The 10347-nt window shown below is 33.9% G+C and overlaps 1 pseudogene; it reads left to right on the top strand.

Annotated features, from left to right (window-relative positions):
• Positions 1-6663: 6663 nt before the first annotated feature.
• On the top strand, positions 6664-7549 carry LOC122738605 (annotated as a pseudogene).
• Positions 7550-10347: the final 2798 nt, after the last annotated feature.

Raw genomic sequence — 10347 nt, forward strand, 5'->3', positions numbered from 1 at the left:
TGCAAGGAGATTCAATACAAGGGATATTGTATGCTACTGAACTTGTCTTACATCAATATTCTTATAAGGTCAAAACTTCTATTAACATTAGGATTCATTGTCCTACTTTTAGCTCAGACTGCTGCCCTGCCATACAGGAGGACACAAACAGACTTGATAGTAACTTTCCTTCTCTAAATGAAACCAGGAGACAACAATCGCAGATAACTGAGAAGATTGCTTGCATATACTCTTAAAATAAAAAAATTGGGGGAATTTGTTTCATTATATGTCCAAAGACAACAAGGTAAAGAACTTCATTGGACATTTGGACATGTTGCTTTGCTGAGGAGCTCATGGTGAACAAAGAAAATACCATGAAAATAACTCTTTGTTTTCCAGGATCTATTGCAGAGGGTAGGGAAAAAAAGGAGAAAAAAATCCCTTAAGATCTTGCCAAAACCTTCAAATTAAGTAAAAAAAAATAACTTAATATTTAGTGACTTCAATGTGAAGATTTGGACAGAGAGAATATTAAAAAAAAACATAGGAGAAGGAGATAGTTAGGTGGAACAGTGGATAAAACACTGGCCCAGGATTCAGAAGGACCTGAGTTCAAATATGGTATCAGACACCTAACTAGCTGTGTGACCCTGGGCAAGTCACTTAACCCTCATTGCCCTGCAAAAATAAACAAACAAAAATAGGAGAATATGGTTCCCAATCTAATGCTAAAATTAGCATATCCTTCTGACTTCCATATAGATGTAAATTCTCTGGGTCCCACCAGCTTGAAACCTTAAAGACTTCTTTGTCTACTTCTTTTCCCTCACCCTTTACATAGAAATAGTCATCTAGTTCTATAGTTTCTCTAAGGTGTTTCTTTTATCCTATCCATTTCCACAGTCTTCTCATCTTCTCCTCATTAATAGATTCTAGTCTCTCATGTGGAACATTGCAACATCCTCCTGTTTCTCCTGATCTGATTCATCATATGCATCACTGCCTCATTAATCTCCCTTCAAAACTATTCTGATCATCTTCTGATCAAAGTCCAATGATGCTACCGGATAAGTTCAAATTCCATGCCTTAACAAATTCCTCTTTAATATTTCCCTAACCCTCTTTTATATCTCACTACTCTCCACAATGTGCCTCCAACCAAACTGAATTACTTTTGAGATCATAGATTTAGAGTTGGAAAGGACCTTACATGTTATTGAGTCCACGATCCTCATTTTACAAATGAGAAAACTGAGGCCAAGAGAGGTGATATGACCTGTATAAAATCTCCAATGTAACATGAATCTAGGTCCCACGATTCCAAAATCAGCATTCCTTCCACCACCCTAAGTTACTTCCTCACTGGTCGTTGAACTATAATTTCCTGTTTCCATAACTTTACTCTTCTAGTTACCTCTTGCTACAATGTTTTATACCAATTTAATTTGATTCAAATAAAAAAGATGCATTTAATACAATTTTAACATTTATTAAATGTCTACCATATGGATGGCAGTTCCACTAAAATTTTATTAGCATTCTTCATTATTAAGTGGAAATTTTCAAAGGCTACATCAATGAAGATGGCCCATCAGGTTCCTTCTATCTCTTGAAGTATTTGATCCTATAATCTGTGAAGTGTTTTCTCTTTTAAATTCTACTAAGTTGAAAAAAGCTTTGAGTATAGACCCAGATGTAGACTTCATATCTGCTTTCTGACAACCCGGATAGCAAAGTTTAGAGAATTTTACCACAGGTGATGAAATATTCAGTTTCAGCAACTTTCAAAGAAGATCTACAAGATTACAAAGGAGTTGTGGCCTGTACTAGGAAAAGGGGAATATGCACACTGATGAAATTGCAGAACCTTGGAATATTGAAGTAACCATATGCAATAGATTGTGCCAGTCAAATGTCTCTCAAAATAAAACCTATCCTTATGTTATAGGACCACTATCTACCAGGGTTCTCCCTTCCTCATACAACATTGATTAAGCTAATTTTTCTTTTGAAGGCTACAAAACTGTCCTAGTACTTGTTTGCATGCTGAGGTTGAATGTCCCTTGATGATGTAACTTCCTAGTCATCTAAGGGAATAAAGAGCCCACACATATTGAATTGGGGCCCTTCAGACTTAGAAGGTGTCCTAAAAGTCAGGAGTTCTGCTTACCAAAATAATTTTGATATGGAAATGAAGAGAGCTTTATCTCCTCAGGCTAAGTGCTAGGGTATCTTTGGTAAATCTCCCTTTGATGCCATAGCAAATGCAACCTTCTTTTTGTTAAATTCAAAAGACGTAATAATGCTTCACTCCTCCCCCCACCCCCACCAGTATTGAACCTGAACTAATAGGATACCAGGTACAGTCAGATGTATTCCTAAAACCTTTATAATCCTTCACACTGTGGAGTCTTCTCAGTCAAAAGTAATCTCTACCTTCTCTAAATGCCAACAGCAATTTTTGGATAGCTATCCTCTAACATATCACCTAATTTCCCCCTTATTTTCCATTTATTCTATGCCCTACAATGCTATGAGAGATATTTAGAAGCAAAGACATAGTCCTCTTAATATTCACATAACCTATAATAAAAATTAGTATCAGTAGTTTTCAATTAATATTTATTGAAGTGAAATTGAATTCAAGGTAGATACTTCCATCACTGGGGACATCTGTCTATGGATAAAATTTTTGTACATGTTTTCCAATCCATTTGTAAAGCAAAATCCTTCCCAATATTTCAATATGGAAAAATATGATGTTTTTAATCATTGATCCAAGCAATACTTAAAATATTCTGAGATAATTTTGTTTATATGGAGTGAGCCAAAAGGACATTGACCAAGTTGTTGGCATATGTTCAATTTTATAAACCTTTTTCTGGACTATGTGAATTTCCAAGCTGAAATAGCATAGATGGAAGAAGCAATGAATCAAGTTTTGGCTTTATGTGAGAAAACATTCCATAACAATTTGAACTCTCCATATGTCTAGTGGTTTATCTTAAGAGGTGATAAGTTCCCCCTCCTTGTTGATTTTCAAGCAGTGGATGTACAACCTCTTGTTAGGTCTATTGTAAAAGAGGTTCCTTTATATATGAGTTGGATTGGCTGACAACAGAGATCCCTCTCAACTGTCAATTTCCATGATTCTATAAGGAGTTTTGAGAGAGAATACTGGGATCAACTATTATTAATTAGGTTTAAACAACTATAGAAGACACATGCTTATGGTGATTTAGGATCACACATTCCTTTTCAGTGCCAGCAGCAAGATTTATGGAACAAAAACTGAAAGAGCAGATGAGCATTAGCTTAATGTTTTCAGAACAACTAAAAATAACTTTAAAGTAATTGGTGCCAAGGTTAGGTAAACCCCAGTGGAAATATTATGTTTCTACTAAGCTTTTCCTCCCTAAGGTCAAATATTGTTGATCATGGCCTCATTTCAAAGGGTAAAGTTGCCAGTAGGACATTTAATTCAGAGAAACCTAGATCAAGATGTAGGAGAATCTGAAAGGCAGAATGACTAGAGATTAAAATCAAGTTTTAAAGTAGGAGAAAGGTTTCATATAGCTAGGGTATATGCAGTTATTAAGAGTTCTGAGGGGGGGAGAAATGAGGTTAGTCATATTGTAATCAGTCAATTTTAAGTATAAGTAAATTAATATTGGCAATAAAGTGGTCAGAGGTGACCTAATGATATGGGTGTGTTCAGTTTGTACAGATTGTGAATGGGTACCAAGCAGTCCAAGACAGCATAGCAGACAGTAAAAAGTGTGAAAACTGTTAATGCATGTATAAACATGGTTAAGTTTTATGGTAACACAAGAAAGATGAAATAGGTGAGATACAGAAATTGGGTTGAGAAATAATTAACTGATTAAAACTAGTTATTTAGTGCTAATGATTTCTTAGGGCACTATGTGAGGGATATAAATATATAAAGTAAAAACATTTCTGCCCTTAAAAGTTCATTTTCAAATAGAAGGAGGCAATACAAATAAAGGACTGGTGGACAGAAATAGGGAGTCACCAGGCAGGTAAATTGAGCCACTGGGTAGTCAAGCAGTGCTCCATTTCCAATAATCATTTTATCATTGTTGTTTTAATTTTTTTCAAATCAAGAAAAGCTGGTTAAGGTAAAATGGAAGATATACAACCTCAGGACAGATGGCAAAATGATCTAGCCTAAGATGCTGGATGAGCTATGAAGTATTGTCCAGTTGTTTGGGTCCAGTCAGATATGGTGAACTGGGAAAATTTGTAATTTTTTATTCACTAATCAAAACAGTTTAGTCTTAGGGTAGGATTTACAAAATTGAGTAGATTAATATCTTCCTACATTAGGGGCATGGATATTGAAGATTAACAATCAATCATATGCATGTATTAATGTATTACTTTGGACAACCAATCACTGTCATAAGTCCTAAAGATACTCAAACAGGCAAAAGTGGAAAAATTGTACCTTCCTACAAGGAGCTTACATACAAATAGGGGAAAGATAATATGTAGATAGATAGGTACATGCAAAGACACATAAATAGTATAAAGAAAATAACAATAAATAGGACAACTCAAGTTGAAGAGGCATATGGAAAGATTACTGCAAGATATGGCATTTGAGCTTGCTCTTGAACAAAGACAGGAATGTCAAAAGTTAGAGATGTGGAGGGACATGTCCTCGGGCATAGGGGACAGTCAGATATGCAAGGCACCGGTCCACATCAAGAGAAGGAAGAAGAGGATGCTAGACTCATAATAAGATGTCACTGGCAGAAGGCTAGATAAGTTGTAAAGGGAAACTGGGAATAACTTCTCAGGGCTAAGTGTTTGAACAAACACCATTGCTCACCTGGGACATAACTAATGATCCAAATCCAGGGGTCTGTACTGGTTTTTTTTTCTTTAATTTTTTTTTTTTTTGGTGTAAATGGAAAAGAACTCAAAAGTAACATGTCATTTCCCCAGGTAATTGGAGAATTTTGCATTCAGTAACGATTGTAGTAAAGTTGTGTTTTTTTTTTCCTGAGATGTCCCCAATACTAAGACTTCTTCATATATACACTTCAACTTTTGATCAACAAATACAACTCACATTTCTTTAAGTTTTACTTAAAAAAAAAAAAAAAACTCTGTGAACTGTTGATCTTTTCATTACCACAAATTTTTGCCCTTTATTTCCTTTGTCCTTTGTGGCTAAACTCATTGAAAAGACTGTCTTCTGCTTATCTGATTATTTCTTCTGTCTCCATTGTTGAATTCTCCAGATCATGCCCTCTAACATTCATGTCTCAAAAGGTTCTCTCCTAGACCTCATTCCCATGTTCCTCTAAACTACTTTACTCAGTGATCTCATCAGTTTCCATAAATTTAATTGCCATCTCTATGCTGATGATTCTCAAAGATATCTATCCTGCCCTAAGCCCTCTACTAACTTCAAATCTTTTACCTCTAACTGCTATTCAGATACCTAGAACAGGGTGTTCACTAGACATCTTAAATTCAACATATTTAAAATAGAACTCATTAGGTAACTTGCTTGCGGTCATAGTGGTAGTAGGTGTCTGAGTCCAAATTTGAACTTAGAAAGATGAGTATTTCTAACTTCAGGCCCAGATTTCTATTGCTGTGCCACCTGGTTGACCACAATGATATTAAACACACATAATAGGTCTTTATTGAATGTTGATTGAATATAGGAAGAATTTTAAGTCTCAAAATCACTTTAATTCTATAACATATATTGTACACCTACTATGTTCATGGTACATAATAATAATAAAGATAATATTACATTAACTTTTCTACCTATTGGCTTTATCTAAGAATAAGTTTTCTGCACCATCCATAATACTACTCTTCTGCAAAATTTATAGCTTTGGCAATGCATTATTTTATTGATCCTCATGTAGAACATTTTTCAGATCATTTTACAATTTACTTTTGTAGTACTAACTTGCAATTGAATATACATATGTATATATAAATTATTGTATATGTAATATTCTATCTTCAGAGTTCAGTGTTTATATATCTGAGTTTTACATTAGATCTGTATCATAAAAGAAATTACTAGGGGAAAAAAACCTCTTAATCTGAGAAGTTAAGCAGGTGTAGATTCTCTCATAAATTTTTTTTCTTTATTTTTTCTACCTCAAAATCTGTGGCTGAAAACACAAACATATAATGTTTGTTTTTGTTGTTTGTTCTTTAATTTTGAAGATCAATAATATCATAGATGAGTCTTGTGCATGAATTAAATTTAAATTTAAATGAAGTAGAATTTTGCAAATTGTCAATCTCTGTCATCCAGAGTCATCAAAGTACAGAGTTTAGACAAAAGTTGGGATAACTGGCAATGGCCCAGAATATAGTGGGTGACATCTTTGATATCTTGCCAAGCTCTAAGCAGTTCACAATCCCTGCTTCAGCTGCCTTCATGACCATTGGAACAAATTGTTCTCATCTACCTATTCTTCCCAGGAAAGTCTTCACAAGCTTCTGGTAGGCATCTCCCTAACTTTCCAATGGGTTTAAAGTCTATCAGCTACCCTCAACATGGTTTAGCTTATCTATTAAGATGACTTACTGTATATATGGGGTGCTGAGGCAGAAGTAGTACCTTGGTGATTGATATATACACATGCACATGTATGTGTGTGTGAACAAACAAACATGGAAAATCTGTTGCATAGAGGTGCTGTAGACTGTCTAGTCCCCAAGGAGATACTTTTAACTATTATCTTATATCATGTTTTCTGTGGTGGAAAAAGATCCTTGCATCCTTGAATTTGATTTAATAACTTGCATAGAGCTAATTAGAACATCTAGAAGTCAAATAGCCCAGTTCCCAAAAGTAATATTTGGATTCTTCCCTCCAAACATGTTTATTATAAGTAGACCAAAATATTAATTTAATCCCCTGTTTTCAGGAAAGATACTATAATGATATCCATATCACAGGTTTGAATGGGACAGACCACAATTTCAGAGATGGCCTTCAGGTTCAGGAAGACACTAGGGCTATTCAGTGGAGTTTACTGAATTAGGGGAACTACTGCCTGGACCTGAGGCTGTTGGGTTCTGTACTCAGATAGGCATCTTTGTGAAAAATATACCAAATATTGTTGAAACTCTACACAATGAAAAACTATATAATGTGCTCACACAACAGTTAATGCATTGATGTATCCAAGCCTGAAGGAAGAAAAGTATTTTCAGAAGGCAGTAGCCAATGACTTTTTTTCTCAAATCTTAAAAATGAAGTTTTCAGATAGATAGGCTCAAGATGAATAATGACAGTGCTAGTTGTGTTGAGTTTGAATTCATCAAGCCTGTATGTGATGAGTCTAAAAAATGGCTCCACTGAGGAGTCTCCCAAGTAATTCTGTATCAAAAATGTATTTTATGTACCTGTGGAACAGCTTTTCTCTTTCCCAAAAATAATATGCCTATTTAGTATCCTTGAGACTTTAAATATGCTAACTGATAATAAATAACCCTAAGCAGAGATGATTCTTTTGTCATAAATAACACTGTGTTAATTAACATTGTACAATGATGGGGATGACATAATTTAGATGACTACAATGGGGAGGAGCATAATGATGATGGCTTTAATAGGATTTGTCTATGATGGGGTTACCATAAAGATCATTGTTAAGTCATTATTGTTTTCACACATTCAGGGAATTAAACTTCTAAATGAGGGGGGAAAGGGTGTATATGTGTATGTATATATATATGTGTATGTTTATGTGTATTTGTGTATATATACATATATATTCCCATATTTGTACACATAGATAATATGCATATACAAACTATATCATTTATCTATATCTATCTATCTATCATCATCATCTTCTATCTAACATCTATTGGCAGTTAGATGGAGCAGTGGATAAAGTACTGAACTTAGAATTAGGAAGACACCTTCATGAGTTCATATCTCACTTAAACACTTACTAGCTATATGATCCTGGGCAAGTCATTTCATCCTGTTTGCCTCAGTTTTCTCATCTGTAAAATTAGCTAAAGAAGAAAATAGAAAACCACTCCAGTATCTTTTCCAAAAAAAGGTTCAAATTGGATCACAAAGAATCAGACATCATTGAAATGACCAAACAACAATGAAAATACACACACATATATATTCATAGAAATACACAATGCATATATGTACATAAATATATATTTTCCACATTATGTATGTATGTGTGTGTGCTTGTGTATATGTCTATGTGTATATATGTATGTATGTATATATGGCATGCTCTTTCCCTTTTTCTCCTTTCTTTTCTTTGTTTCATTTGTTCATCTCTATTTTAGAATAGTTCTTCAAGCTCCTGTCCTTTAGAAACATAATTTCTTTCACTACTCCTAAGGCTGTGTTTATGGGGAGAAAGTGAGGAAGGAAAATTAATATCTAATGAAATATATCAACACAATAAATATCTTGACTGTGATAAAAAATAAAATGGTAGTCTTCAATGGTGACATCTGAAGTGGGATGTGTTTTAATATGCAATAATCACCCTCATGATTTGCCTATGTAGACATGTATTAAGTTCCTAAATTACCATTAGATTTCATTAATCTAGAAGCCTAAAGGTGCAAAAACAATCAGATGTTTGGTTCAGTCACATATTCATCTCATTTATTTGATAAATTAACCAAAGGAATAAAAGTGATTTTTTTTTATAAAGCAGCTTTGTGAGTTTGGGGTTTTTTAGAATCCTATCTTTATTTCATATGAAATTCATTCATTTGGAATTTTTCTCATGTTATAATTAAAATATTCAGTTTGTTTTTAAATTTTATAAAATGTTATTGGCATCTTTAATTTTTATATCACATTTGCTTCAGAATATATCACTCTCATCTATCCCACCAGAGAAACATCTATAATAAAGAGAGACAGAGACAGAGAAACAGAGAGACAGAGACAGACAGAAAAAAATGTTGTAAAAAAATCAAACATCATAGGTTAGTATTTTCTTAACTTTTCTTCAGCAATAACATTAATCACTAAAAAAGAACATCCAGTTTGGCTTTTTGCTCTTTATTTTATATTGTTTTTGTCATTATGTTTATTTTCTTTCTAGTTCTTTGCATCAGTTTATATGTAATCTGTTTTTTCTCTGAATCCTTCATATTCATCATTTTTTTATGATGAAATAAGAATCCATTATATTAGTACTATTCTTTCTTTGGCCATTCTCTCATTGTTGAGCTTACATATGATTTCAAGATCTTTGCTTATGTACCCTTTAACAAATACTTCATTATGGCAACAGTTTAGTTTATAGACAGCCATTGAGGGTGTTGATGAAAGACCGCAGATGAAATTTAAGCAAATTTTAAAACGTGCCTGTTGTATGTAGAAATGTTCTACAAAGCCATTAAATGTTTTAAAAGTCCATTTAGAAGGTGTCTGTTTAATAGGCAGTGCATGCTACAGACATGAAGTGATGTTTTTACATATGCTTGATGGGGGACTAGTGGGTAATACCATCATAGTGCCTATTTCACCAGTTAGTTACAATGGTACTACTTCAGGGGAAAAGTATGGATGGATGGATCAAATAAGCTTTGGGGTTGGTTTAACTAAACCCCTCAAAGCCTTCAGTCTTTAATGAGCTTCCTGAATTTGTTTGTCTTTCTAGGTGACTGAGAAGCTCACAAGAATAATTTTCTCACAGGTTTTCACTGATCCATTTCTAAAACTTAGAAAAAGTTAAAAGTGTGAAGAAACACAAATATGGGGTTGGGGGTAGGATGGAATGGCAAAGGTTCAAGTGAATTCTAATGCCCTGCTGGATGCATCTCTAATTCTTGTAAAGAAGGTCAAAGTGTGAAATGTGTATTATTTTGTCGCCCCAATGATTTATTTTTTCTTGCATTTGTGCAAAATTATTTGAACCAGAATCAACTGGAAAGCTGTACCCACAGGCAAGGTTAATTAAATGTGTTGAAAATCTAACCACTGAAGATCCTCAAAAATAGCTTGTTAATGTAGGTCTTACCCAGCCACACATGTTATCTTTTCTACTACATTGGTTTCCCAGATGTGAAGTTCATTTACATATTATAGTCTCTGATGCTTTTCAGTAACATAAAAAGGAAAAGTAGTTGAAATTCATGGTCAAGTATCATCTAACATGTGATCTTAAGCCTGTTTTGGAAAAGAACAATAGGGATTAATGAAGGCTTCTTTTAGAGAGATGATACAATTGTTAGGAGAGACAACAAAGAAAGCTACTGTTAGTACTCTGGTCAAGAACTTTATCATTAAAATTGAAAGTTTCATGGCTTTATTTTGAGATATTTTTGATCCAGCAAATGAGGAGATCAAAC

Source organism: Dromiciops gliroides, chromosome 2 (assembly GCF_019393635.1).
Source record: "Dromiciops gliroides isolate mDroGli1 chromosome 2, mDroGli1.pri, whole genome shotgun sequence".
Lineage (NCBI taxonomy): Eukaryota > Metazoa > Chordata > Mammalia > Microbiotheria > Microbiotheriidae > Dromiciops > Dromiciops gliroides.